Source organism: Gekko japonicus, unplaced genomic scaffold, assembly GCF_001447785.1.
Source record: "Gekko japonicus isolate JY-2015 unplaced genomic scaffold, Gekko_japonicus_V1.1 scaffold14, whole genome shotgun sequence".
Lineage (NCBI taxonomy): Eukaryota > Metazoa > Chordata > Lepidosauria > Squamata > Gekkonidae > Gekko > Gekko japonicus.
The window spans coordinates 247,990-273,576 of record NW_015176452.1 but is presented as its reverse complement, the minus strand read 5'-3'; the positions used below and the strand labels follow the sequence as shown (position 1 = coordinate 273,576).

General features: G+C 45.6%; 1 protein-coding gene across 2 annotated transcripts in view; it reads right to left on the bottom strand.

Annotated features, from left to right (window-relative positions):
- The window catches only part of IGF2BP2 (insulin like growth factor 2 mRNA binding protein 2), a 122,029-nt gene that overhangs the window by 62,554 nt on the left and 33,888 nt on the right, over positions 1–25,587 (bottom strand). The window lies entirely within an intron of this gene.

The window sequence follows — 25,587 nt, the reverse complement described above, 5'->3', positions numbered from 1 at the left end:
ACCACCTGTGCATATGCACTGGACAGAGGATTTAATCTTAAAAGGCCTCATAAACATTCCTGTCCTATGCAATGTTCCCTCTAAGGCGAGTTAATGTGAGCTAGCTCACAGTTTTTTAGCCTCTGGCTCACACATTTTTGTCTTAGCTCAGGAAGGATGCTCCAGAGCAAACTAATTTATGCAATAGCCATATTGCTTGCTCACAACTTTAATGCCAGTAGCTCACAAAGTAGAGTTTTTGCTCACAAGACTCCACAGCTTATAGGGAGCATTGTCTGTAACTGGCTGACAGATTGCACCCAAAGAGTACTTGTTAATGGTTCCTCATCCTCTTGGATAGGAGTGACAAATGGAGTGCCTCAAAGATCTGTCCTGAGACCTACTTTGTTCAACATCTTTATAAATGATTTGGATGAAGGAATAGGGGGAATGCTTATTTATTTATTTATTATTTATGTATTTATTAAATTAGACTTACTAGGCTGCCCTTCCCTACAAGTAAGGCTCAGGGTGGCTTACAACAAAATAAAATTCAATAAGTAATTTAAAACCAACATTAAAACTGCCTAAAAACAGATCAATAAATAAGACAATACACATTCCACATGGCGGGAAAAATATTCAGCTCCCCAGCCTTAGGGGGGAGGGGTTACAAGGGATGGGGAGAGTATATGAGAGTGCCAGATGTCATACTATCCTGTTGCTGTCTTCAACTGAATGCCTGGCACAACATCTCTTCCTTGCATGCCCTACAGAAAGGTAGTAACTCCAGCAGGGCATGGATGTTTTCCGGCAGAGAGTTCCACCAGGTGGGGGCCAGTGACCCTGGTGGAGGACACAGCCAGACCTCTCTCAGGCCAGGGACTACCAGGAGGTAGGCACCACAATTTAAGAAGGATATAGACAAGGTGGAAGGTGTTCAGAGGAGGGCAAGGAAGATGGTGAAGGGTCTGGAGACCAAGTCCTATGAGGAAAGGCTGAAGAAGCTGGGTATGTTTAGTCTGGAGAGGAGATGACTGAGAGGTGATATGATAACCATCTTCAAGTATGTGAAGGGCTGTCATACAGAGGATGGTGCAGAGTTGCTTTCTGTTGCCCCAGAAGGTTGGACCAGAATCAGTGGGTTGAAATTAAATCAAAAGAGTTTTCAGCTAGACATGAGTAAGAACTTCCTGACAGAGTGGAACAGGCTTTCTCGGGAGGTGGTGGGCTCTCCTTCTCTGGAGGTTTTTAAACAGGCTAGATCGCCATCTGATAGCAATGAACTCAGGCATGACAGGGAGGGCAGGAAGGGTTGTATCAGTGCTTTGTTCTTGTGGCCCTTTCTTACACACCCAGAGAAATGCTGATCGCCACTTTGGGGTCAGGAAACAATTTTTCTCCAGGCCAGTTTGGCCAGGGATCCTGGAGGTTTTTTGCCATCTTCTGAGCATGGAACAGGGGTCACTGAGGATGTGAAGGGGAGGTATTTGTGAATTTCCTGCATTGTGCAGGGAGTTGGACTAGATGACCCTGGAGGTCCCTTCCAACTCTATGATTCCATGTTCTTTTAACTTTTCTCAAAATAAATACATGTATTTTTACTTATAATAAGATTATATGAGATTTTGGGGGTGGTGCCTGGAGAGGGCAGGGTTTGGGGAGGGAAGAAACTTTGGCAGGGTATACTGCCATAGGAACTCAGAGAGCCAGTTTGGTGTAGTGGTTAAGTGTGCAGACTCTAATCTGGGAGAACAGGGTTTGATTCCCCACTCCTCCACTTGCACCTGGCTGGATGACCTTGGGCAAGCCGTAGTTCTGATAAGAGCTGTTCTTGAAAAAGAGCAGTTTCTGTCAGAGCTCTCTCAGCCCCACCTACCTCACAGGGTGTCTGTTGTGGGGAGGGGAAGGGAAAGGGGTTTGTAAGCCGCTCTGAGACACCTTCGGGTAGTGAAGGGCAGGGTATAAATCCAATCTCTTCTTCTTCTTCTTGGTTGTCTGGAGATCAATTGTAATAGTGGGAAATCTTCAGATCTCCAGTCATTCTGATTGCTAAATTGGAACCTCCATAAAGAATCATTCATTTACAAGACTTCAGTCATCTCAGTTCTCAGCACTGTTTTCCACTAACTGGCACATAGTCCCATCTGTTCCTAGGCATAATCTGTAATAATCCAATAAAAGGAAATGAAGCTCACAAAATAACATTGAACACACACTATGCTGGCTCTGCACTACCTTGAGGGATAGGAGGAGCTCCTAGACTACCTGCTCCTTGCCATGAAGGATCACTTTGCACACAACATTTTTAATTCTTTACAGGAATGACCTTTGTGTTGTTCATCATGGGTAAACATTTGCGTTAAGTGCTTTATTTGGCCATAAGTGCATGTGCTCAGAAGCCAGTACTGCTGTGCATGTTTTCTTTGACTTCGGAACCAACCTTGATGTAAATAAAATGTTATATAAAATGAACCTGAGTCTCTACATATATATATTCAGGCAAATGCATTTGAGACCCTAAACCCCACCACTAAATTTCTGGATGCATGAGACAACTGTGATAAATCAGAGAACAGGGTATCATTTCCAAGAACTAACCAGGGCTGACCCTGCTTAGCTTCCAAGATCCACAAGATCAGGCTAGCCTATATTTATACTAATAGTTTATTACTGCTTTCCTTCTGGATCTAATCCTACTGCTAGGGCTTTAAATTCTGAATAGTAACAAATGCTCCCTCTAAGCTGAGGAGTCTTGTGAACAAAAATTCTACTTTCTGAGCTACCAGCATTAAAGTTGTGAGCAGGTGATTTGGCTACTGCATAAATCAGTTTGCTCTGGAGCCATCCTTCCTGAGCTAAGAAACAAATCTGTGAGCCGGAGGCTAAAAAACAGTGAGCTAGCTCACACTAACTCAGCTTAGAGGAAACACTGGTAATGATAAAGCCCAGGCTAGCCCAGTCTTTTCAGCTCTCCGAAGCTGAGCAGGATTAGTCCTTGTTGTCAGTACTTGGAAAGGAGACCACCAAGGAAGTCCAGGGCCCCTACACAGAGGCAGGCAATGGCAAAACACCTCTGAATGTCTCTTGCCTTGAAAACCCCATGGGGTCATCATAAATCAGCTGTGACTTGACAACAACTACTACAAAAGTAACAATGGATGATCAACATAGGCCCTGTCCACACGAGGGGTTTTGGGTCGGGAGTGGGCCGGATCAGGGCCGGAGCAAACGGGCGCGATCCCACTGCAACATCTGGGCAGCGCTGCGCACCCGTCCCCGATCCGGCCCTTCCCCCGATGAAACGCATCAAAAATGAACCACCTACCGAGGTGGTTCATCCACGACGGCCACATCAACGCCGGCCGTGGGATCGCCGGCCCGTCTTTCTGCCGGCGCATCCCCGGCTCCTGCCTGAACTGCGCATGCTCAGACATGCGCAGTTCGGCAGTCTCCTGTTCCCCTCCGTCGCTTCCCCTGGCATCTGATCGTGCCAGGGAGGGAATGCGCTACAGCTCATGGGATCAATGGGATCAATGTGATCCCGCCGCGACTTGTTTTTTTTGGTGCGGCTTTCAGAAGCCACGCTTCAGCCCGTCCCTTTCCACCCCGTGTGGCAGGGGCCATAGTATAGTAATAGTCTACCTTCCAAAGCAGCCATTTTCTCCAGGTGAACTGATTTCTTTTGCCCGGAGATCAGTTGTAATAGAGGGATATCTCCAGCCACCGCCTAGAGGTTGGCAACACTACACTGGTCTGATCCAGCAGGGCTTTTCTTATGTTTCCGCAATCAGGCAAACAGCAGTTCCTCAAGGCCACTTCAGACTGGGAGGAAATTGTCTGAGAAACCTAAACAAGAATAGTTTTTTATGCTAGGGTCAGCCAATTTCCCCAATCAGGCAAACAGCAGTTCCTCAAGGCCACTTGAGACTGGGAAAGTGGTACAGAGGGAAGGACTAAGCCCTCTCTCCCCCATGGTCCTCCTGACCTAGACTGGCCCCCAGGTGCTTGAGAAGTGAGTTCTGAGCGTGGAACTTGTAGTACAAGTCTGCGACAGGCCCTAGGGCAAACCCAGAGAGGACACAAGGAAAACGTAATGTACAGCATAGCTTTCATTGGGTGGCTTAGGTGACCTCAATCTCTCTAACTATTTTGTTGGTTTTAAATTGTGATGGCTTTCATTATGATTTATAAGCTGCCTTCAGCCAAAAAAAAGGTGGGATTTAAATAAATAAATACCCCCCGGTAAACCACATATGCAACCCTAAGGTGCTTAGAGGAAAGGCAAAATAAAATGTAGTAATGAGATCAATAATGTAGTTACATCTGGAATACCTGAAGGATGGTTCAGGAGTAGAGCATGACCATTTCCAGCTACCCAGACAAAAAAAAAGTAGAGGAGAACACTCTTTTGCTATAAGGAACAGGTACTATTTTTCTTCTCATATTCAGAAGAAAAGCAGGAACAAACTGCAGTGTTTTAGCATGCAGTGGAGTGAATGTCAAAACTGTACACAAACAAAGTGCTTTCCTGCGGAAGTTAATGTGGTTAACGGACTGCTGTGGTTTGAAGAGACAGGTGCAAATATTATAATGAGCAGGAATAAAGACAGGTTGCTTACCTGTAACTGGTGATCTTTGAGTGGTCATCTGTGCATTCACACCCTTGGGAATACTCTGCGCCTGCGCTGACCTTCTCGGTACCGATAGCTAGCAAAAGGGATTCTCGCGCCTCTCCCAGGTCACGCGCCGGCTCCACTGCGCATGACCAAGGAGGGGCACGCAGATCCCGCCAGTTCCTTCTGACCGCCGCCCAACAGCCTTCAAAGAAACAAGATGAAGGGCCGAGAGCAGAGGGGAAGGAGGGCGGGTGGTGTGAATGCACAGATGACCACTCGAAGATCACCAGTTACAGGTAAGCAACCTGTCTATCTTCTTCGTGGTCTCTGTGCATCACACCCTTGGGAGAATAGCAAGCAATAACTCTTACCTGGAGGAGGGGCCGAGGCCCTACACCTGCGCCGTCTGCAAGATAGACCGACCCAACGCCACACGACGAGTAGACCGGACATCAAGGGTATAATGCTTCACGAAGGTGAGCGGAGTAGCCCAAGTCGCAGCGTTGCAGATGTCCTCCAATGGCATCCCTCTCAGGAAAGCTGTGGAAGCCGCCACCGCCCTTGTAGAGTGGGCGCGAAGTTGACCTGGAAGAGGTCTCTTAGCCAAAGCGTAACATAGCTTGATTACTTCCACAATCCACCTGGACAGCATCTGGGAAGAGATCTTCTTCCCCAGAGAGGGCATACTGTGAGCAACAAACAAGGCTGGAGACTGACGAAAAGACTTGGTCCTGCCCAAATAGAACAGCAACGCCCTCTTAACATCCAGAGAGTGCAATTTCCGTTCCTCTTCATTGGCAGGAGACGGGAAAAATGACGGCAAAACTATATCTGAACGTAGATGAAACTCCGAAACGACTTTCGGTAAGAAGGAGATGTCCAAAGACAACGACACCCCATGAGGGGAAAAAATCAAGTATGGTGGATCACACCTTAAAGCAGACAACTCACTGACTCGACGAGCAGAAGTAATGGCCACCAGAAACGCAGTCTTGAGCGATAACAACTTTAGAGAGCAAGTGGCCAGTGGTTCGAAGGGTTTTCCCATCAAAAACCGCAAAACTAAAGCCAAATCCCAGGCCGGAGTCGGAGAACGACGGGGAGGGTACAGGCGAATAAGACCTTTACAAAACTGTTTCGTCTGAGGATGCGAGAAAACTGAAAACCCATCAATAGATGGATGAAAAGCTGACACCGCAGCTAAATACACCTTAACTGAAGAAAAACTGAGTCCCAAGTCCATTCTGGACAAAATAAACGCAAAAATAGACCTCAAATCCACTGGCGGAGGAGGTAAATTGGAAGAACTCAAGTACTGTAGGAATAAATCCCACTTCTTTGCGTAAGACGTCCTAGTAGACAGTTTACGACAATTCAACAGGACCTCATTGATACGGTCATCCATCACTGAAAGCGTATTTCCCATAGAGTCAACTTGAGACTCAGAGGATCGTAGTGAAGGACCTGGCCTTCCTGAGCTTGGAGGAGATCCAACTCCTGCGGGAAGTGTACGAAGGATCCCTTGGCTAACCGCAGCAGTGTCGGAAACCACACCTGCCGAGGCCACCAGGGGGCTACCAGGAGACAATGGGGCTTGTCCTGTTGTATTTTCACAAGCACCCTGTGGAGCAGCGGAATCGGAGGAAATAGGTATAGAAAGTCGTGAGCCCACGACATCAACAGACCGTCCCCCATTGACAGAGGGTCCAACCCCGCTCTGGAGCAAAACCTGGGACACTTCTTGTTCAATCGAGTTGCAAAAACATCGATGTGGGGATGTCCCAGATGTTGAAAAAGAGGAAGGAGATACTTTGAGTTCAACTCCCATTCGTGGTCCGATGCTCCCCCTCTGCTCAGGAAATCCGCTTGTTGGTTCAAAGTTCCTGGCAGATGGGCAGCTTGGAGAGTGATGTTCCAATGAAGGCACTCTTCCCATATGTCCATAGCTAGCCTGCAAAGGGACCTGGACACGGTCCCGCCCTGGCGATTGATATAAGCCATCGCAGTTGTGTTGTCCGTAAAAATCAACACAGCTTTTCCTACAACCTGTCTGAGTAAGGATCTGAGGGCAAATTTTACGGCCAGCAGTTCCAGATAGTTGATATGATGACTCTTCCAAAGGGGTTGCCATGGAGCACCCACACAAGTGTCGTCTGTATGAGCACCCCAACCCCACAGGGAGGCATCTGTGGTGATGGACATTACGGGAACGATCGGTTGGAACGGTGCACCCGCCAACAGATTGGTGTCCACGAGCCACCACTGCAGGGAGACGAGGACCTGCGGAGGCACTACCAGTTGAAGGCTCGGAGGATGGATGGAAGGGCGAAATTTCTTTAGAAACCACAGCTGCAACGGGCGCATGCGAAGGCGTGCATATTCGATCACGGAAGTGGTGGCTGCCATGAGACCCAAGATCCGCTGAATGTGGACCGCTGATGTCACGTTGGACTGGAACAAACGTTGAATTTCCAGACGAATGGTATCTGCCCGTTGGCGAGGAAGGTACGCCCGAGTGGCTAGGGAGTCTATGACAGCTCCTATGAACTGCACGCGAGTTGCAGGTTGCAGCATGGATTTCTGTAAATTCACCAGAATTCCAAGGGAGGATAGGACCGACAATGTGATGGTGATGTGCTGAAGGAGACATTCTCTTGAATCTGCCACCATCAACCAGTCGTCTATATACGGAAAGATCTGAATGCCCTGAAGGCGAAGATGAGCGACGACAACCACCATTACCTTCGTAAAAACCCTGGGGGCGGTAGAGAGCCCGAATGGAAGGGCTTTGAATTGGTAATGGTCCTCCCCGACTGCGAATCTGAGGAACTTTCTGTGACGAGGATGGATGGAGACGTGAAAATAAGCGTCTTTGAGATCTAAAGTGACCATCCAAGTCCCTGGAGACAGGAGTGGTAAAATGCTTTGCAACGTGGTCATGCGAAACTTTCTGTAAATGATGAACCGATTGAGAAAACGAAGGTCCATGATTGGACGAAGTCCTCCGTCCTTCTTGGGGACCGTGAAATATTTGGAATAAATCCCGCGGCAACAATCCGCCATCGGGACTTTCTCTATAGCGTTTTTTTGTGTCAGCGATTGTACCTCCTGTAGCAGGGCAGGAGACGCCGGGGTTCTGATAAAACGGGAGATTTTGGGAGTCAGAGAAAACTCTATGAGATAGCCATCTCTTATTATAGAGTGCACCCATTTGTCCGTAGAAATGGCGAGCCATGCGTGCAGGAAGGGTGCAAGGCGAGTCTGAGCAGTAAGGTTGAAGTCAAAGTCCCTGTTTGGGATTCTTAGGGAATTTCGACTTATAGGCACCGGACGATTGTCCCTTATTTTTCGGGGGAAAAGACCGTGACTGAGAGGGAGGTCTTTGCCATTGATCCGTAGGTGATTTGTTGTACGGTTGCCTGGTCGACCAAGGTTGCCTAGGCCACTGCTTGGATTTCGAGTATTTGGTCGTGGGGGAGATCCCCAAACTCTTGGACGTCTTGATACTCTTATCCATTTCCTGCAGAACCGTGTCAGTGGTGGAGCTAAACAATCCAGAACCTTCAAAGGGAAGGTCTTCCACCGAGGATCTGGTGTCATATGGCAATGATGAAGAGCGGAGCCAGGCATGTCTGCGTAACGCTACAGAGGTTGCTAGAGTCTTACTAGCGGATTCCAGGGAATGCTTGGCAGCACTAATTTGGTGTCTAGCCAAGACCATCCCTTCATTCTGAATCCTTTTAATCTGAGGTTGGCACTCTTTGGGCACGTGCGGGAGGAAATCATTCAAACGCTTCCATAAATTGAATTGATAACGGCCCATGCAGGCGGCATAGTTCGCCGTTTTAATGCCCATTGCACCGACAGTGTAGAATTTTCTACCAACCGAATCCAACTTTTTTCCTTCTTTGTCTGATGGAGTAGAGTGGCTCGCTTTTCCTTTCGTGGACGAGGAAACGACCAAAGAATTGGGCTTAGGATGTGTGTATAAAAACTCAGCCCCTGATTCCTGGACCTTGTACATGTGATCCAGACGCTTATTAGAGACATTAATGGAGGCTGGACGAGTCCAAAAGTCCTTGGTAGTTTGCAAGAGAACTTTTGTCATTGGTAGAGCCACGGAGGGCGAAGTGTTAGAGTGCATAATGTCAAAAACGTTATCATCCACAAAACTGGCAACGAGAGTAGGAGTCATAGATAGATCTAATGCCATGCGTTGAATAAAATCTCCATAAGACTTAACATCCTCTGATGGAGAAATAGGTAAATCGGTGGAGGAAGAGCCCATGGGTATGGGTATCGGCTTCCATACAAGTAATGCCACTGTCTCTCATCCCAGGTTAAAGTAGGGGATGCCGGTCGGTGTCGATCATCGACTCCACGTTCCGGGGAAGCATGAGAGGATTGACGACTCGACATATCAGATTGCGACTGATTTGTCTGCTGAGTAAGGTCGATGTCGAGATCTGAACCAATCAGGTGATGAGGTTCTTGCGTGAGATCTCGACCTTGACTAGCTGAAACCTTATGGACTTTCGACTTGTCCGTTTTAGGTTTCTTCGACTGCTGTGAGTCTTTGCCCTGCTTCCGGATCTTGGAAGGTACGGCATCAGATATCCCCTGCTTCCGGATCTTGGAAGGTACGGGGTGGTCTTTTATCGGCGTCGAACGTTTCGGTGCCGAAGCATCGATTGCGACCGTCGACGTCGATGTTCCCGGAACGGGAGGACAAGTGTCCGCAGCCAGGGTCGACATTGAGGCGTGTCCGGACGTGTCCAATGGAGAGGAGGACTGAGGGGATAGTGCCTTCTCCATCAAAGCCAAATGCAGACGAGCTGCCCTGTTTTTTCTCGTCTGGTTCGAGAATTTCTGGCAATGTCCGCACTTAGAAACACAGTGCGACTCCCCTAAACAGACGAGGCAAAGCGAATGCCCGTCGGTGGGAGATATTTTAAGGCCGCAAGTCTTACACCGTTTGAAACAACCCCACCGCGGGGCCATAGGCCAGCGGAGGGGGAAACGTTAAAGACAAGGAACAAACACACCGAAGAAAAATGCTAACTACAAAAAACAAAATAAAGAAAAGGAAACTAACTAAACGCAAGTTTAGCAGAAAGTTAGGTACTTAACAGACCGAAGCAGAAGGCGTCCTACCAGCGCGGCGGTCAGAAAAGAACTGGCGGGATCTGCGTGCCCCTCCTTGGTCATGCGCAGTGGGGCCGGCGCGTGACCTGGGAGAGGCGCGAAAATCCCTTTTGCTAGCTATCGGTACCGAGAAGGTCAGCGCAGGCGCAGAGTATTCCCAAGGGTGTGATGCACAGAGACCACGAAGAAGATCTATTCTTGTTGGATTTCAGGTTCTGCCACATTGAAGGAAATTGCATGAGAAACCTAAACAAGAATAGTTTTTTTATGCTAGGGTCAGCCAGTTTATTTGGTTACTTGGGTAGTCCGCTTTTCTCACCGAGATTCTGTATGGATCACACAATGTAAATCAGTGCAATCAGTAGGATGATACATCTAATAAGCAAAGTAATAGGACTATTATTTGTCTGAACAAAGCATAACTATTAAATATGATGTATTAAACAGTGCAGAACTTGGTATTATATCAGTAGAAACACAGTGCATTTTCCCTTATAAAAATGCCCTCCTGAACAATTCTGTTTTACAGTTTTTTATATATATATATATACATATTTGGTGCTGTGAATTAAATACATTTTTAAAATTCCTGGGTATTTGTCCCTTTACTACTGGCTCTGGCTCTGTTTCAGAAACATTAATTCCAGGATTTAGCATTTACATAGCACTTTTAAAAATCTTCACAACCATTACCTTAGACAATAATCCATACCATTCTGTGAGACGGATCAGTGCTATCACATCATGCGGAGAATAGATGAGGCCAAATAGTAATGGCTTGCCTAAGGCAACCTAAAGAATTAATGGCTCAAGTGAGATTTGAACCCAGGACCTTACGGCTGTACTCTATATCCTACCAACCTTCAGAGAAGCTGCCATCTTGCGATTTTCAGTGAGTGAGTACAAACAAATAAATTGAGTGCTAGACTGCAGATCTAGATGTTGTTATGTCTTAGTTTCAGATCCTCTTCTGTAAAATGGGGCCAACAGTGACTACATGTCACATGAATTAACCACCATCCCATCCATGGCAGCTGAACCGTAGAAGCATCCACTAGCCATGGCAGAGTGTGAAGAGGGGTATGATAAGACCTCTCCAAAATACTGCAAATCAGTTTCACCCTCATTAGGTCAACAGGTAAAAGCAACAGCCTCCAAGCCAGTTTAATAAAAGGTATCCCGTGGCTTTTGTTTTAAGGCAGAACAGGGTCATCACTCACATTTCCAAGGCATTCACATATAAAGTATGCACAGTGGCTATCTTGCCTTAACAGGGCAGAAGAAGGATGCCGAACTTTTCCTCTTCCTGCATTACTTCCCAGAGGTTGGTTCCGGGCATTTTTCTCCTTTCCTACCTAGCTCTGATAAGGAAATGAGCTTGGAAGGGAGAAATGTGAACTGAAGAGGAGGGGCGGTAAGACACAGGACGGGGAAGGGGTCAGAGCTCCTCTCCAACACATTTTATGTCACATGATCAAGAGACCTGTGCAAAGAAAGACAAGTCTGCTGCCATCACATCCAGTTTGGTCAGGGAAAAGGAGCTTGCTGGAGGGAGATTCCTTTCGCCACCTTCTGGCTTCCGAGTGCATATTTCCAAAGAGGGGGCATTTAAACTCTCTTTAAAATATGGTAATGGTTTTTCACTGTTAAAGAATGCTTTGCCATACTTGTCTTTGCAACCATTTTTCCAGAAGATACAGATTGCTTTTACTCTGTCAAAAATAAAAGTGAAAGTGAAAGCATAACCAGGTGCTTCTTTACTTGTGTGTTTGTGTGTGTGGGTGTGGGGGAGTATTTTTGCTCCTTTTGACTTTTGTGCATGGAGATTCCTGGCCAATGACTTCCTCAAGGCTCTGAGGCTGAATAGTCCTTTGAGTCGGGGTCTTCCAAACCCATCATTTGATCTACTGCACCACACTGCTGGTTGGATTGGAGAAGAAGGGAACCTCTTGGCATCTTTAAAACTAGTCCTTTGGCAGTGGAACCTCAAGGGAAAGGGAAGGCTCTCACTCTGGACAAGTAACAAGCAGCTATAATATTATAGCTAGACACAGTATCAAGTGTTCACCAGCACTAGAGCTGCACTGAAAGAAGTTGTTCCTTTAGTGTGGAAATCCTTCTTGTCGATGCATACAAGCTCTAAGTATGCTTTATTTTGAATGTGCCAGGTCTCTTCAGAGGAACTATGGTAGTGACATTGTGTCTCCCTGCTCTATGCTGGATCTGGTGGCTACTCTTCAGGTCTCCTTCTCTTACCACCCACAGAGGGAAATGGCCTCTTTGTCCATTTCCTTGCAATGCTGTATCATTAACTGACTGCTCACTGAAACTGTGCATTTTTCACCCCTATCAGGGTACAGTTTGGGACTGAACTTTGTAAGGATGACTGGGCAGTGCTTTATACATTGCTGATTCAAGCCTTATCTTCAAGCATCACATACAACACATGCCATCCTAAATGTCCAAACCATATCACAATTCTCTAGCACACCATGCTTGTCACATGAATATGTATGTATGTATGTATGTATGTATGTATGTATGTATGTATGTATGTATGTATGTATGTATTTGGATTTATATCCTGCCCTCCCTGCAAGCAGGCTCAGGGCGGTTTCCAACAATATAAAATACAATACAGTTAAAACCCACTTGAAACAACAGTATAAAAGAACACAAATCCTAAGTACCATGTAAACTCAAATGGATATCAGGTATCTTGGCAGTTAAGATGGCATTAAAAGATTAAGGATCCAGGCTGCTGATGGGGGGCCAGCCAAAGGCAGGGGACGTCTGCCACCTCAACCAAAAGCCCAGTAGAAGAGCTCTGTCTTACATGCCCTGTGGAATTGTAATAAATCCCGCAGGGCCCTGGTCTCACACAGGAGCTCATTTCACCAGATGGGGACCAGGGCTAAAAAGGCCCTGGCCCTGGTCGAGGCACGTCGGACATCCCTAGGGCCAGGGACTACCAAAAGATGTTGGTTGGTGGACCTTAGTGCTCTATGGGGCTCATATAGGAAGAGGTTTCTCAAAGGTATGCTGGTCCCTGGCCGTATAGGGCTTTAAAGGTAAGTACCAGCACCCTGAAATGGATCTGGAATTCAATAGGCAGCCAGTGCAGTTCACGCAGCACTAGTTGGATGTGAGCCCGCACAGGCGTTGCCGTCAACACCCGTACTGCTGCGTTCTGCACTAGCTGCAACTTCCAGAGCAGAGTAAAGGGTATCCCCACATAGAGAGAGTTACAATAATCCAGCCCGGAGGTGACCATTGCATGAATACATGATGCTGCCTTTACACTGAGTCAGACCATTCGACCATCAAGTTTGGTATTGTCTACTCCGACTGGCACCAGCCCTACAAACTCTCAGGCGCAGGTCTTTCCCATCACCTACTACCTGCTCCTTTAAACTAGAGGGGCCAGTGACTGAACCTGGGACCTTCTGCATGCAAAGGAGATGCTCTGTCACTGAGACACTCCTCCAAACCTACAAGTCAAAGGGCTTCCCTCAGGTTGTGCAAGAAAACAAAGTTATGATTTACTTATTTCAAATATGGACAAAATGCATTACAATTCTAGTTTGTAGCCCACAGGCACTTCAGCAGATATGTCCAAGGGGAAAGGAACTCAGTAGTCTAGTAATGATACCCATATACAACATCTGTTTTGTTCTCGATGTATCAGTCAGTTCCAAGGTGTGTACTTGCAGCTTTGCAGCAGTTCACGTCAAAGGATCTGACAAGCTGCAGGGTGCGTTTAACATGATGGTTTCTGATGCATCAGCACAATTCATGCTTCTTAATAGCAATTTTCTGAAAACTGTCCAGCAATACATCTAAATGCTCCATTTAATGGATTAAACAGAAAGGCCTCTGCAAGGCTACATACATACATTGAAATTTGGCTTGGAACAATAAACCCATCAGGCCTTATTCAGCAACACTTAGGTCGATCCAAGAGTTGTGCTAGCACATGGCTCAACTCAAAATTAATATTGGGCTCCCTAAGACAGAACTACCAACAGAAAGGTCACCGGGAGCACAGTTTGCCTGTTGGCAGTTGCATTTAAACCTGTCATCCACTGCCCTACGAGCAAGGTGCCAGGGATCATTCTTAGTCTGCCAAATTCCAGCTATGAGAATAAGAAGCAAATTACACCGTATTGGGGCCTATGAATCTCGAATGGAAGTCAGTAGCAGGTAAAGATCCTGCCTGCCTGCCCCTTTTCCCACCAGCCCTGGAGAATTGAAAAGACAGGGCTATGGGTCACAAAAGGCAAAACGGCACTGCAATAACTTCTTGTAACAGCAAAAGAACAAGGAGGGGGCAATTTAGCTCAATTCCCCCTGCCTTCTGCACTTGCCACAGCCCGGTGGCATTTTGACCATGAGGCTCTCACAACCCTCAGCATTAGAGTTTTTGTTATTGGGTGTTTTGTTTTGCTTTTGAGGTCTCAGAGGGTTGCTAGGAAAAGGGGAGGTGACAGATCCATTTTCCTGAGCACCACAGAATTTGCCGTTCACCAGACCCAACCCATTGTCCCCAGTACAGTAGGAAAGATGGCCGGGGGGGCGGGGGGGGGGGGGTGTAAAGAGGATCATAGCGGTTTCCTTCAAATCTATTGTTTTCTGAACACTTATAGTAGGCTTGGCTAAAGGTAAAGGTTCCCTTGCTCGAAAGCCAGTCGAATCCGACTCTAGGGTTGCGGTGCTCATCTCCGTTTCAAAGCCGAAGAGCCAGCACTGTCCGAAGATGTTTCCGTGGTCATGTGGCTGGCATGACTAAACACCAAGGCGCACAGAACGCTGTTACCTTCCCACCGAAGTGGTACCTATTTATCTACTTGCAATTTCTTGCTTTCGAACTGCTAGGTTGGCAGGAGCTGGAACTAGAGATGGGAGCTCACTCCATCATACGGCACCCGGGTCTCGAACTGCTGAACTACCGACCTTCCAGAGCCTGCATTTCAGCGTCTTAACCACTTGAGCCACCGCAGCTCCAGGCTTGGCTACACATGCCTTATTTTAACTTTGTTGTTCTGTTTCCATTCCTTTCTTCTGGAACCCAATAGAAGGTAGAGCTGGTATCCCTCTCCACAGATCTCTAAACAAAAAATCCATGGGGACTTCTGCAAAAAAAAACACGAGGGTCTCATTTTCCAATTTTTACCTGGCTGCCTTGGTATCAGAGATTTATTATTAATGCTGTTCTGTCTTTACACTGTTCTCATAACATGGTCTGCTTCTACCTCTATTCACCAGCAAAAAACTGAGACTGGGTAGAATGCTAAAGGAAATCCTACTGGAGACTATGTTTACTTTTTGTACGGGTAAAGATGCCCAAATATGCCTCAAATCAGTTGGCAATGGCATGCATGCAACTAAATTACTATCCCCCCCAACAATATTGACAGAAGCAGCAACTGGGTTCTCCCTTGCTTCCATCTCTTTTCTGAGAAAGGCTACGATTTAAGTACATTTTTACCACTCTCAAATGATGTGTGGTACAAGTATATTGTACTGGGTACCTATAGTACTACTAAATGTAACTGTAACGTGAAAAGCAGCCTTCTCAGTACAGGGTCAGCTATTTAGTTTCATCCAGTCTCTTCCTCTTCAGTTTTTCTGGAGTACACTTACAGAATTCAGTAAAAGAGTTAAGCCGAATATACAATCTTGATTGTTATAGCAACTCAGCATACAGAATGGCAGTATTCACGTGTAGAAATCACAGTGGTCTAAAACAACGAATGGTAAATGAGAACATTGTTATTAAATATTTATATTATTGCAATGCTTAGAGGACAATATCTGACCTGAACTCTATACAAACTGTCCCTTTGCTCTGCTGACGTATTTGTATTTCCTAGTTTCAGTTCTGGCCACTCAACAGTCAGTCACAACTCCACCGTGTCATTAAATACAGGTAGAATATTAACCGCCTTGAGACAGTTCCTGAGGGAGTGATCAGTCACCAGAATTTGGTGTAACAAAAAAGAGTCTCAAAAGCTAAACGCACAGACCAGCATGGCAACAACTAGGCCTGGCAATCTCCCTCTCAAGCCATGCAGCCAGTGGTAGAGCTCACTGAACACAGAGTGCAGTGTTCAGCTTAATTCACCATTTGCTTGCTTAAAGGCAACTGTTATTTCCCCAGTGTTTTTCTAGGGTTGCCAAACCTGTTTATTCCTGCGGCGGGGGGCTTTCGGACGGCGTCCCGGTCGTGCGTGCGCCGCAAGCACATCACCCGGATGTGACGTCATGACGCCGGGCACGCTGGGGGAGTGGCCACAGCCATTTGAGGGGGAAACTATGTGATGTGCACGCCGGGGTGGGTTTTCCCCCGGGGCCCGATTCCGCAGCGTCGGAAATCGGGCCTCCAAAGCGGGGGGAAATCCGCCCCCTAGGGGGATTTGGCAGCCCTATGTTTTCCTAAAGAAATGTTCATGAGGGAGAGGGGTAGCAATGAACTCAAAAAGGCATTTTCTAAAAATGCAAAGAAATACTTTTCTATTAAAACAAACAAAAATGTACAAAAAATACAATTCCGTTCACAGTGCCAAACCTCTACAGCTTTTTGAAGTATATATTTAAGGCGATTCACTATTCTTTTAAAACAGTCTTCTCTGTCAGATCTCACATTGCTTGCAGGTTTTAATGGTCTCCAATGATTCCAGTTCTGGAAATGTTTTTAAAAGATACCTGACATCAAGCATAAAAAACAACATACACCTTATAGAGATGCCAGGTCCTCCCTGGACACTAGTGGGGGGGTGGGGAGCAGTGTTCCCTCTAAGCTGAGTTAGTGTGAGCTAGCTCACAGTTTTTTAGCCTCCAGCTCACACATTTCTGTCTTAGCTCAGGAAGGGATGTGGCTCCAGAGCAAACTAGTTTATGCAGTAGCCAAATCGCTGGCTCACAACTTTAATGCCAGTAGCTCACAAGACTCCACAGTTTAGAAGGAGCATTGGTGGGGAGTAGGGTTGCCAGTTCCAGGTTTGGAAACTCCTGGAGATTTTGGGGTGGAGCCCGGGGAGGACAGAGGCCTCAGTGGGGTACAATGCCCTAGAGTCCAACCTCCAAAGCACCCATTTTCTCCAGGGGAACTGATCTCTGTAGCCTGTAGATGAGCTGTAATTCCAGGGGATCCCCAGGTCCCACCTGGAGGCTGGCATCCCTATATATGAGTCTCCTAGGCCTTCTCTGCAGTTTTTCATAGGTTTTTCCTCTCACTTTTCCCCTCACTTAGCAGGAAGGGCGGCAGAACTACTTGTGCTCTGACCGGGCTCTCACTCTAGTCAGTCCTCCCTAAATGGCCCGTGGGGCTGATTGTCTGGCTGGGTTATGAAAATCCTGATTGCTTTCTAGGTATACAACCTGAAAGGGAAATGTGCATACTGGAAGTCTCCACAATGTGAAGGCCTGAAAATAACTAGTTTTGAATGTATAACCTGATTAACTGCTGCACACAAGATTTCTAGTATACCAGTACAGATGCCAAGGAGGCATCATTAGCAAGAGGGAAAATGTCACTTTACTCCCTCTAACACACCATTAAAGTGTGTGTGTTTTTGGGGGGAGGGGGGATTGAAAAGTGCTATTACCCCAACACAGACAGCATTTGCTCTTGCCGTTAATATGTGCTGTGTTCCAAAGACTATTCCCACACTGTTAGGTATGTGAGTGTTCTAAAAAGGTTTACAGTCCAGTTGTACCATAAGCAGGAATCCCCCACAGAAAACATACCAATGTTGCAAATCACAAGAGAGCTCTTTGCAAACACGCCTTCAAAGATGCTTCCACACTAGCTGTTTAGTCTGGAGTAGACATTATTTGCTCACTTCGTTTTTACTGGAAATTCAGATGACATCGTTGGCAATTTGTTATATTCCCACATTTTCGGTGTTGGGGTTTTTAAAGGCCTGATTTGTAGTGATTTTTCACACTTTAAACATAATTGCAGCACCAGCCATTCATCTGCAGAATGATGAAAGTGCTACTGAACTTTTTCAGGGCTAGTGTCCCCTTAAAATCTCTTCCCATTTTAAACCAACTCCCATTTCTCACCTCAGTTACTTCTTGTTCACTGTCCCACCCAGTTCACTCTCTCCAAGGTCCATGTACGCCTAACATTTTGATTACTACTGTTCTTGCAGCCAAATAGTTCACTATTTTTTGTCATGTGCACACTATGATGTCAGTGAGAATGCCTCTGCATTCACAGTGGCAACAAAAACTTAATGGAGAGTTGTCACCATGTAGAAAAAGCAAACCTAAGTTTCTTGGTTCTGGGAAAGAAGGGAAGAGGCTTTCCCTATCATTTGTTCTGAGCATCTGGTCTACAAAAGCAAACCTTCAGAACGTGCAAATTCTGCCTAGTTACTTGCCTTTGGTAGACATGACTGGCATGAATTTGTCCGAGCCTTTCAAAGCCTATTTTGTTAAGGATGCACAGCATCGGAAGATTTTTATCTACACTCCACTGAGGACAAAGTCAGTTTTCTTTAGGACCGGCTACGCCATCTTTCAGTCTAGTGAAAAATATAGTTTCAGGCAGCCACTCACCATTATATTTGCTTGGGGTTGGGATTTTCACAGGGGAAAGAAGGAAATAAAGTAACAATCCTTGTTAAACTCTCCAGGTTTCTGACTGACCTGTGAGGCGGGGCAGGCAAAAGAAGTAATTACCTAGTTTTGTTAAACCAAAAGAATAAGCAAGAACATTTCCAACACCTGAATGTGAATTCACAGCTTTTACTAAGAACATAAGAACAGCTCTGCTGGATCAGACCAGTAGTGCATCTAGTCTAGTAACCTGTCTTACTCAGTGGCCAACCACTTACTCTAGAAGGCTAATAACATAGCACAGAGGCTGTGACCTTCCCCTGATATTGCTTCCTGGCACTGGTATTCAAAGGTTTCAAAGGTAAATCTATTATCTAGCTGCAACTGTCTCATGGCGACCCCATGAAGTTCCATCTCATGGTGTTTTCAAGGCAAGTGATGAGCAATCTTTGGAGGGCCTCTTGTAGTATAGTGGCCACACCATCCTGTGCCCTTTCCCCTTGCCATTGTACTTACCCATGAAAACAGAAACTGGATCTTTGTCCTTGTAATTCCCCAACTGTGGGCATGTTGACCTGCTCATTTTTGCAGTGTTTATGGAAGGGCATCTCAAAATGGCTGGATTATCTGCTACATCATGGAATTCTTGTTTCACTTCTGCACATTTCTTTGAAGTTTCCCTGTATTGTTCCACTTCATTAACAATTGTTCACATGCTCCATTCCTTAGAAAGGTAATTACTTAATATAAAATTACATCTGTTGCTCTTTTTTTTGTCTAACTGTGTCAAATAATATTGATTTGGGTATAGTATGAATAGCAAGAAAAAGGAGAGATGATTCTGTTTTATGTAACAGAGAACTATATCAAAATGGCTTCAAGTCCAACTAGATTAGCATAATTACTTTAAAAGGACTGACTGGGAAGAAATCTGGCATTATAGCCATACTGGGTGATGTTTCTCTTAGATAGGGTTGCCAAGTCGACTTACCTGCGAAGCGGGGGGATTCCTGGCTCCGTCAGGAGTCTCCCCATGCATGTACTTTGCGTGCGCGCGTGCCACGATGACGTCACCAGAAGTAATGTCATCACGTCACCCACATTGGGGGCGGGGCACCGTAACTATATCAAACCATAGAGTTTTCCCTCGATTCACAGAGTGTCCCCCCCAGAATGTGGCCAGCATGATGATGTCACCTCCAGGTGATATCATCACGCTGGGGACGCCCTCCGGCAGGGGGTGGAGTTCCCCCCGGGGCCCGATCTGTCGGCAGCGGGTAATGGGCCTCCCGGGCAGGAATTTACCCACCCCTACTCTTAGACATAGTAAAGCTCCCTGATATAGTGCCCCATTCCCATTCTTTATTTTGTTTGCTTAAGTGTTGTAGTAGTTCTTTGGGTATGGAATACACGGGGATGACTATTGAAGCATATTATAAGTTCCAGCAGGCTTAAAACCCTACCGACAAAGCTTGGAACTTTTGCTGTTTCTTTTCTGGGGCTGCTGAGAACTCTTATCTATATAATTCCCAAGAATCTTGGTTGAGCATGCCTTTCTCTTAAGAGTGACATTTTTCTTTACAAGCAGCTGCACTGCTATCTTTAATCTCAAGTCTTGTTCTTCTTGCTATTAGCTACAAGGTATAGATAGGAACTCTCATCTGGGGCAAGTGATGCTCTGTCTTCTTGGTGCTTGGGGAGGGCTTCTAATGTCCTGGCCCCACTGGTGGACCTCCTGATGGCACTGGTATTTCTGGCCACTGTGTGACACAGAGTGTTGGACTGGATGGGCCATTGACCTGCTCCAACATTGGCTTCTCTTATGTTCTTATCGGTCATGCACAATTATGTCATTGTTAAAAGTTTTTCAGTTCTGGGATTCCCAGCAACAATTCATGGATAGACTCCTGGAATATCTCCACTGATGATGGTATGCCAAATTTAATATCACCTGAGGCCAATATAAGTTGAGAATATTGGTGTGCATGCCATGCATTCTGAATAGTGTAAAAGTTGGCGTGCTCTGCGGTAGAGGCTATCCAGGAGACATGGTACTCATTCACAGGGATCCAGGCCAAAGTGATTAAATTACACCTAGGATTTATATCTAGGTGGTAATATCCTGCATTCAGATACAGCTTGGGAAATGCTTATACACCACTGAGTATGTCATCTTTTGTTGGTATGATACTTCTTTTGGATGTCTCCACTGAAGATTGGAACATTTCAGATTTTACCCAGGGGCCCACAAATGTTGGCTGTCCTAGGTAGCCAGCCCACCATTTGAGATTCCTACAACCCTGCCCCTTTCCACAATTCAGGGAGGCACAGGGTTTGTCTCAGTCATCGTGCCAAATTCCAGAAGGGGAGCAAGTGCTCTTTTCTGTCACAATACACTCAGAGTGACTACTACAGGAATGGTCTTGACCCTTGTCCCTAGTGCTGGTGTCAGAATAACAGGGGCTCATCATTCTCAGGGGGTGGGGAAAGACACACTTACCATGGCAAGGGAATTTGGGCACCACTGATTTTACCACAGGCATACATTTGCAGTTGATTTCCACTTTATTCTTAAATCCATATGCAGTAGTCATGTGTTCAAATACTAGAGCAGTGGTACCACATGTGGCTGTTTCACATGTTACCTCTGGCTATTCTTATTTTGGTTTCTGGAAGTTTGCTTTGCATTCAACAAACAAGTTAGTACAATTTAGTTTTGTTGCATTAAACATTAATCTGGTTACATTAATATTTATTTTGAATATGACGGGACTGAGTGAGGTGGTATGCAGGCTGGATATACAGTAGTTACATGGCTCTTTAGGTTGGTTGCGATTGTGAATACAGCTCTTTGTGAGTGACAGAGTGAGGACCACTTTCTTAGAGACTCCTGCAGGCTTTCCTAGGGTCTTCAGCAAGAAGGCTGATAGTGGTCTTCCCTATCCACAAGCAATAGTAGTTTTATTGCCTCCCATGTATGTATTTTCCTTTGCATACACTGTTGTGTAAGATGCCTTGAATTACACTCAGGGGACCAAGATCTCAGGGAAGAACGCTCTTTCCCAGGGAAGGGAGTAATAAACTGCTTAAATTGCCAGATGAGCACAGCTGAGTTTCCCGCAAGGAGATACTCATTTGCGCAGCTGCCAGGAAGGGGAAAGATGGAGGGCTGTTTGGATGGCCTGAATGGGATATTAAAGGATGTAGAAGTGCACCCCAAATTGATTGGACAAAAGTGTGCTCAGTGACCTATGGGGGGCATCACCCCCCCAAACACAAAATTGGGTATAGGAAAACTCACCAGGCTTCCGGTTTTGGCAAATGGCTGAGGGGCACATTTCATTGAGCTCCGATGAATACGACCCATGATCATAGCGGAATGGAGGGGTACCGGATGTCTCCAGTCCCCCCTAAAGCCCTCGGAGGGGGCTTGTAGCCTGGGGCATGAGAGCTGCTGCTCCCGAGGCCATGGCCAAGGGATTGAGGCTCCTCTTTGCCCCAATAGGTCCCACCGCTGCAAGACCAGCAATGGCGACTGAGACGCACACCGGAACAAGCGAACAGGAGATCTAGCATTTTAAAATCTTCCCTACCTTATTGAAACAAGCAGCTGATGAAGCAGCTTCCCCCAAATCCTCAACTTAAAAGTGGAGGGAGTTGAGCTGAGCTCATCCCGGGAGAAAAAAGAAGCAACTTTAAGAGGCAGAGGGGGGAAAGCTGATTGGAAAGCATTATATAGCACAAATAGAATGTAGACTGGTCAAAGAGTGAGATCTAACAAACCTACAGAGACTTTTTTGAACTTTCTCCTAATGTAAACAATGTCACATCGGGCTGAAAAAATGATGCCAAAAGTGAGACCTTCTCCTTCAGGAACTGCTAGCTCAGCAGCATCGGCTTCCAAACCGGAAGCAACCATAGACTTTCCAAACATGCTAACCACTGCATTGCGCCCTCTACTGGACCAGATGACCCATCTTAATAACAATTTTGAGACTCCAAAAACAGCAAAAAGAAATCAATATAAAAACAGAGAATACAGCAAAGTCTTTGAGAAAAGTTGATGCTAAGACAAAAGCGTTGAATCAGAGACTGGAGGCAGTGGAAAAAGAGAAAGTCTCTGATAAACAATAGCTGTTACAACTACAAATGTAAAAATTATCATATATCCTGAGATTTCAAGGTATCCTGGAAAAAAAGGAAAAAACCTCAAGGAGATTTTAAGCGATGCCCTGGCACTGGTAGTAGATTTTAAAGTGGAATCTATACAAAGCAAGATGGATGTGGTCTATCAGACTTATCCAGACTACATCAAGAAAAATAAACTACCTGGTGAAATATTTGTGAAATTCTACAAGAGGTCTACCAGAGATGTTATACTTAAAACGATCAACAGGAATCAAAAGCGAAGAAACAAGAATTTTAAAAGATATTCAATTTGAGATAAGAAAGAAGAGACAACAATATAAAAAACTGACAACTTTTTAACAGAAAAATCCCACTCCCTACAGATGGATTTTACCAGGGGGACTTATCTTCAACTTCAAAGAGAAAAAAGAAAAAATAGACTCTGTTGCCAAAGCTAAAGTATTTTTGGAGCAGCATAAAAAAACAGAGAAAGAGAAAGGAAAAGTGGAGGACAACAACGCAGAAGAAGAGGACAGCGGAAGTAGATCAGGAAGTAGTAGCAGTATATCGGGCAGTTCCCCAGGAGAAGACTCTGAATCTGATATGAGAGCAGCCGCCCCCAAACTTCTTAAAGTCATATGGGACTATGATAAAGATAAGCCTAAGGGGAAAAAAGAAGTAAAAATGAATCAATTCTGAAAGTTTAATATTATTTATTTATTTTTATTTATTTTCATTGCATTTATACCCCGCCCTTCCTGCGAACGGTTTAATGTACCAGAGTGCACTTATTTGGCTAACATTGTTTGTATTGAGATATATTTGAAACAGTTAATCTCACTCATCTAGAATGTTAAAGCTAAGGAAAATTTTGAAATAAGCAGTTTGTATCGTATCAGATCCCTGTCTAGCTGTATGTTTTAGTTAGTGTTTCCATGTTCCCTGCCCTATGTAGTATGTAATTAAAATGCAATAACAAAGTTATATTAAAAAAGGGAAAACTCACCCACATGGGGCAGGAAGAGTTAAAAGATCCAGACATCCAGTACCAGGAACAAAGGAGGGAACAGAGTGGCATCTTCCCTGACCTGGCACTATTTCATATTTTGCTTCAGGCTTCAGTCCATCCTGAGGAGGGGATGTTAAGGTAACAGCTGTGACTCTAAATCTTAGTCTAGCTTCATGTGTTTTATTATTTTTCTTAGTTCGGCAATAGTCCTTTATACCTGCACTATAGAGTGTAAAGCTGTGTTATAGTGAATAAAGATCTTTCTCTTTTAAGGGATCAGATTGTGTTCAAAGAGCCTCACCTGACTGCTTTTTCCATGCATAAACTGTAATCTCCTGGCTCGGCTGGATAGCAAACAGGAGAAAGTGGGGTGAGAGGGAGGAGTGCACACACCACATGCATCTACAAGGAGCCCAGCCAGGGCCCCAAGCCGCTGGTAAACAAGGGAAAGGGCAACTTGGGTGGTGGGATTACCCATATACCAGTGGGAAGTGGGGGGGGGGAGGTGGGGCAAGTCCTCACACACGCGCATATCCCTCACCCATGATGACATGTACCTCAATTGTTTATTTTAATGCCCACAACATACTCCTCCTTCTCGGCATAGCTGATTTTTCTAATGCTTGTTACCCCCTTTTGCTACAGTTTAGAAAAATGATTCCTCCCACTCCAACTGTACGTACTTTTTTACTTATGCCTTTTTCTGAGTATAGGTGTGATCACAGAAATATCAGGAGCTATCTTTTCTGTCTGTTCAGAGTTAGTCTTATCTCAGGTTCCCTTGTGGACGGGGTAGCTATGCTAGTCTGCTGCAGCAAAAACAACAACAACAAAAACACATGACCACCACCGCCAACAGCAACAAGACTTTGGCAGCACTTTATAAACTGACTAGTGTAAGATTTTGGGGACTAGATGCATGTACTGAGTACTCACTCTGCATCCCATGCATGCATGCACATACACACAAATGAGAGTATGAATAAAAGAACCTGTAAACAAAAGGCTCAAAAGAGCCATAAAATGCAAAAGTACAGGATGAGACGTATTTATGTAAAATTAAAACATAGGCAAGAAAACAGAGACCACTGATAAGACCAGTAATCAACAGTCTCTATTCTAAACTAGTTATCTTCTGTAATTACTGGCATAGGGCCAAATTGCTGTCCAAGTGGCCACTTAAGGTGCAAAAAAGATGGGGGAGGCACATTCCCCCAGCACCCGTGCCCCTTTTGCCAGTGTGGGTAGAAGGCAGCCTACAAAGCCACTGCCTCTAAAACCCAACTGACTTCCCCCAGTGTAGGGGAAGGGCAGTGGGGGCAGCAAATCTGGAGAAAAACTGAAATAATACAATACTTTCCTATAAAACCTGAACTTATTGTCCTGCTTTAACATAAAAATCATAATTTATAACTTAGCATATACAATTGTACTACCTGGCATATGTATTGAATTTAAGAGTATAAATGCTTTAGAATTCTAAAAGAAATGGGCTTCCGGTCGGGCTAAGGTGGAGGACTGACACACTTTCGCGATTGTGCAAAGTGAGCGACGGCCGCTTTTGACAGTTTGGGCAGTTTTTAGCCCAACGCATCGCTCCCCAGTGAGGGGGGGGGACAAGCAGGCAGCAGCGCCTAAGAGGGAGTGTGAGGTTGGTGTGATCCGGCTCCCGAAGGAGCCGTTTCATGCTTTGATCTCCTCCCCCGAAGAAGGCAAGTGCCAAGCAACTCTGCAGCGGCCGTTCGAGCCGGATTACCGGTTTAAGCTCTCTACCAGCCGACCTCTTGAAGATGGGCAACAACAGTAAGTGAAAAGAAGCAATGCGAAACCCGATTTGATCGTGCTAGATAACAATAAACGTGCCGCTTACCTGAACTGTGATAAGATAAAAATTGAAACAAGCGGTTGAGCGGGAAATGACCAAACATTCCCAGAAATCCGATTCCGGCAAAGAAAATAGTTGATTGAAGGCTTTAAAACAGTAAAAAAGAACATTGTTTAACATTCCTGCGGTGGGAATTGAGATATGTGCGCAGCCGAAAACCGAAACTGACGAACTGTATCGCGGGAGGAGCAGGCCGGTGTAACGAAAAAAATACTCCGAGGTGCTGGAACAGGAAGAGGAAGCCCTGAAAGAAG